Below are 6013 nucleotides of genomic sequence, written 5' to 3' on the forward strand. Positions count from 1 at the left end.
ATCGCATATTTTCATTAAGCAACAGAAGTTAACATAAATATTTATATCATAATTCATTACAACTTAATTTTAAGGGGCAATAAAAACTTAAATACAACTTAAACTCTTTCCTTTCATTCTGCCCTAAAAAACACTCTCATGAATCTTTTGATTGGAAAAACCCTATACACATACTAACTCATAAGAATTATCTCAATTGAACATGCTTGTATCCATGACTTTTTCCCTTATCTAGAATGATGTAAAGCAAATATGAGCCACAAGATTCAACAAGTATAAATGAAGTAAATAAGGGGTAATAGGAAATTGAAGTAAGATAGAATTATATTACCCACTTACATAAGAAATGACTATGCCATAATACACACCACCATATGCTCGTGGTATACTTTACAACACCACGCAACCATGTACATCATACACATCAATCCATACTATGTCTCACAACAATATGCACATATGCTATGCCTCGTGTCATATTTGCAACACATGCTAAAATATATGCATACGGCCCTTAGGACTCACTCATTACCAATATACTCAAACCATATATATACAACTCTTAAGGCTTACAACTATCAATATACGCAAATCATGAATACGGGCTCATTTGCCTAGTAACACACGCTTAGCATACCCACACATCACCGGCATGGTCTACTAGCAGTGTTATAGCCCAATGCAGAGGTTGGCGCCTGTGTAATACACGTCTACCTTGCCAAGCCGTTACTTGAAGCAATTTGGTAGCAGTACCCCCACATATTGTCCGCCAATCATATAAATATCATTTTTTCCCTGAACATGGTCATAATCACAACACAAAATAACAAGTGCGCTAAGTATTTATCATGTATATAACTCAATTTGTAAATATGTATAATTTCATGCATGATCCACATGTTACTCACCCCATTATAATTAAACACATGCATCCATAATTATACTCTTAAACATTTTCAACACATGCTCACATATGGCAATTTTCATGCATAATAATTTTCCCTCATCATTTATCAATTCATAACAATACTATGTTCATACCCTAATAAATGATGTATCATTTTCCATACATAAATGTATATTCCTAAATAATTATAAATACTTTATCAATTTTCTCTCACAACCATACTTGTACTCCTCAAAATATTACATAAAATATTAGCAACACCTTCATCAAATAGTAGCATATTTTTTACACATAAATTAATGACAAAATATTTTTAAACCCGATGATGGGTTGTTACAGGTAGAGTGAGGTGTTACATACACACCCATGATATAATGTTTTGAATTTTTGTTTTAGCTCTTAAACGCAATTTGGGTTCGATTCACCTTGTAGGTTTTTATTTGAAACTATCTTAATAAAAATAAATTTTTACTCAGTAAGTTTGATTTGTGTCCAATTTGAGAAAATACTTAAAGTATCAAGATTAAGTTTGAGAAAGAGATTGGATAATATTCTTGACCTTGAACCTAAATCCACATATATATATGTTATTTATGTATTAACCTTTTAGGTTAATATTTATATTTCAACTCATAACTACGTCATTAAGGTTTTAAATAATCAATATACATTGAAGATGTATTTGATTCAATTTTAAATTTTAATTTTGAAAATCTTATTTTTGTTTGATGTTTTAATTTTAATTTAGAGGTTGGAATTTGTTCATATTTTAATATTTTTTTTCATGTTAATCAATGTTTGGATAAGATCTAAGATGGGGTTTAGGCATGAGTTTAGGGTTGATTCAATGTGGTTTGGGTTGGTAATTTGGGGATCGGGCTCCTTATGGGAATCCCTAAGCTTTATGGGGATAGGATTAAGGTTAATTTTCCTTCAATGATCATGTTCCTATTCAAGTTTGGAGATGAGTTTAAGAGTTCAAAATTGGAATTGTGGATAACACTATTCGCCCCAACCCATCTCATTCCATTTCTAGTTTCCTTTTAAAATTAAAAGAGTGATGATGATGAAAGAAGACGGATTCGACTCTTCTAATGTTACTCATTTTACTTTAATATTAGTCTTTGATTAAAAATGGAGAGTTAAGATTTAATTAATCATTAAAAACAAAAGAAAATTAATTTAATATTAGTCTTTGATTAATGTGTGTTAGGTTTTTTTTATTTTTTAAAATCATAATTAAAAAAATGTTAAATAATAAACAAAAACAATAAATGTATATAGAAAAACAACTCCACAAATTAATCATAATTAGATGTTGATATAAATGTACACACAAAACAAGTTCACAAATTAATTATTTAAAAATTCATTTTTTTTGGAGGATGGGCTTTGGGTTAAAATGGGTCGGGTCCGGTCAAACTCGTTCGGCGCTTGCTTCTTCATTTGGCGATTGAAGATGAATGGTGTGACGTAAGGATAATGATTGATGATGACCGACAATGACAAACGACAGTGAAGACACATGAGAAAATGTGACACAAGATTGGGACGATCTCAATATTAATTTTGTATGATACTAAATTTTATATTAACCTCAATATTATTCAAATCATCGTTTATACTAAACTAATAAAAATTAATAAATATTAATTTTATGGATTAGTATGCTTTTGTATGATTTTTAAAGTAATTTGATTCAGTTTAAATTTAAAATATAATAGAGCCATAGCTTATGATATAATTTCTAGAAATTTTCAAATTATGGGGAATGCACGCCTAAGAGAGAATTGGAACCCAAAGCACATGGCCCCCCCCGAGAAACTGAAAGCAACGTTAGACCCGCAATGGACAAATGCATTGGGCCACCCTTTGGTTATACTCACGTCACTTTTGACATGAAAAAGTAAATTATTATTATTCAAATTCCGTCCAGGAAAATATCACTAATAATAAAATTAACAATTATTTGAATATAAAATAAATAAAAATTCACCTATTGTCTGGTAGTTGTAATTTAATTTTTATTTTTTTTAATAATCTTAATCTATGACCATGTAAATTGACAGTTGCTTAAATTTAAAAATAAAAAATCTAATTTTTTTAAACAGATGTCACTCAAATGATAATAGTGCAAAATACGGTATATTTATCAGAAATTAATAATAATATTTTATAATAAAATACATTATTTAAAAATAAAATATATTTATTAATGATCATGTAATAAATAACTAATAAAATATATTATAAATTTAGAATGATAGAATAAATATTTATAAATCAACTAAATAAATATTTTAAGATTTATTTAGTGGAATTTTTATTTTACATTTTTCAGTGACATGATTACATTATCACGCCGACACGCGGGGATGGATGGGATACGTTCGATTCGAGTGCGGCCAAAAGGGCTGTGCTGCGATGCATCGAATCTTTACAAAAAGCGCCGCCGTTGGCCGAAACCTTGTCCGAGTCAAACCCAAACCCGCCACCGCCACCACCACCGGCAATAGCCGGTCGCCGCGGGGAGAGACATACAACTACGCATGTATAGACTCCTTACCTACTCCGCTGCGTATCCATACCCAGGCTCGCCTACGTCACCTCGGCGTCGGCGGTGGCGCAGCGTCGATCTCTGCCGTCGGTCTGGGGGAATTGATCTCCACCGTCGACTTGTACGGAAACGACCTTCGTCATACGTCAAACCGTTTGCCCTTTATCAACCGACATCGCTGCTACCCTCACGTGCTGACGAGGCGAGTGAGCGGCCTGGAACGGTGGCCGGGAAATTTGATGCGCGCGTGTCGCTTTCTGGTTGGCTCGTGAGTAGCAAGTGTCACGCTTGTTGGGTTTCCGCATGTAGGTCCGGAGATTTTCCATTTTCCGGAATTAAAAATTGTGAGGAGAGAAAGGTATCGAAGCGGAATTCCGTGGATGCCCTTGGCGTCCGCTTGAAGAACAATTAGCCTGTTAATGGAACTAATAATTCTCTATTAGCTTCTCTGATTAAATTTATTGGTAATAATAAATACGTTTTTGTTTTGTAATATTTTATCAATTAATAAAAATATTTTGTGCGATTATCATACTTTATGGTAGGGTTGGCAATTTTTCACATGACCCAATTACACGACACGACTCGACACGAAGTTAGGCGTGTTTGGGTTTAGACTAAATAGGTTTAGGACATAAATGAGTCAACTCATTTACGACACAAAAAAAACGTGCCTTAAACAGGGTCAACATGCCTAATCTATTTAGACACGAAATAAACTTGTTTAATATATTATATTATATATATTAATATTATTGTATATAATATTAATGTTATATTATATATACTAAGTAACTAAACTTCACAATGTTTGTTGCCTAGGGTTTTTACGCATGCCTGAAGCCCCCTTATGATTCCTCTTTGTCTCCTTACTCCCCATCTTTCTTCAGCCACTGTTCTCCTTCCCCCTCGTCTCGCAGCTCTCATTGTTGGTCGGTCTTTTAGTACTTCCATCGCCATTCTTCTTGTCCCTTGTCTCGCAGCTCTCATAATTGCTCGGTGGTCGGTTTGTCAATGCCGGTGGTGCTCGATCATTGATTGGTTACTCCTCATCCCTCATTGATCAGTGCTCAGTGTTCAATTTTTTAGTGCCGTTCTCCTTCTTTCTCGTTGATCGGTGCCAGTGGTGCTTGCTGTTGCTTATAGCTCGTTGATCAGTGTTGATGGTGCTTGCTGTTGCTTATAGCTCGTCGCTCGGCTCGGTGCTTTGCTTTGTAACTAGTGCTTCTTGGTGCTCACTATTACTGGTGCTCACTTGGTTTTGATGGTGCTCGGTCACGGCAATTGATGATTATATGTGTACGAATAAGATTTTGTATGTGTATTGAATAGGTTTTTATTTTTTATGCCCTCAATAGGTTTTTACATGTTATAAGGTAAACGGGTTGGGCGAGTTAATAAGTTAACAAGTGACACAGATTTAAACAGGTAACACGACACGACACATTTAATTAGACAGGTCGTGTTTGGGTTAGCCTGATATGTGTTATACGTGTGTCTCAACCCAACACGATACGACTGATCAACCTGTATTGTCACCCTTACTTTATGGCAATGGTTTATCCTGCATAATAAATATATATTAATTGAAAATTTAGTGTATTTGATATTATAATTTATAAATGTGTTAATGTTGTAGTTGGTGATAGATAGTTTCGTATTTAATACAAGTGATAGTAAAGTCGTGCATAATAAACCATGATTTTTCAATGTAAGAGAAAGATATACGTTAAAATATAATATTTATTATTCTTATTAATTTATCGATGTATCAATTAATGTTAAAATATAATATCGATGTTAGTATCAATTATGTGTACAAGTGCATTGTTAGTTTCGTTATCTTCAATCCTCAATGAACCTTTAAAAGATAAAACGTGAAAATTCATATTTAAACACATATGACCATGAGTATAATCAAATAAGTTGATTGCAATAATTATATTAATTAAAAAGTCAGAGTCACCCCAAATATATTGTATATATAACTCACTCTTAATAAGATAACTTGTATTATAAACGGATAATTTTGTCTTATGCGTGAGTTAAAAAAAACTCGTGACTCATAAGATTTTACTCGACATTGAATTGTAAAACATGAGCTGATATGAGGTATAATGGGATGAACGGAGTTTAATTACAAATTAAATTATTTAAAAAAGACGCATAACTAGTAATAATAATTTTATAATAGTTATTTTAAAAGGATAAAATGAAAATAAATTATAATTATGTATTTTCAAACTCTGCATAGCAAAAATGGAGAGGTCGAGCCAAACACGATTGAATTTATCTCAATTCTGTTGTGAATTTAATGTTAGACGAGACTTGAGTAATGAATCATCCTAACAGTACTAATATTTTAAAGATAAAATTATTCGATTCACACATTTTTCGCTAAAAAATAAATTATACTTAGCATAAGACGCAACAAAATTTTTAACTTGAGAAACGTGCAAAATAACACGATGCATTGAATATGGTCCATAAAACTAATATAAAATTACAAAAATACCACAACCAAGTTCATTTTGATGATACTTTTTGAA

This window comes from Diospyros lotus, chromosome 4 (assembly GCF_014633365.1).
Source record: "Diospyros lotus cultivar Yz01 chromosome 4, ASM1463336v1, whole genome shotgun sequence".
Lineage (NCBI taxonomy): Eukaryota > Viridiplantae > Streptophyta > Magnoliopsida > Ericales > Ebenaceae > Diospyros > Diospyros lotus.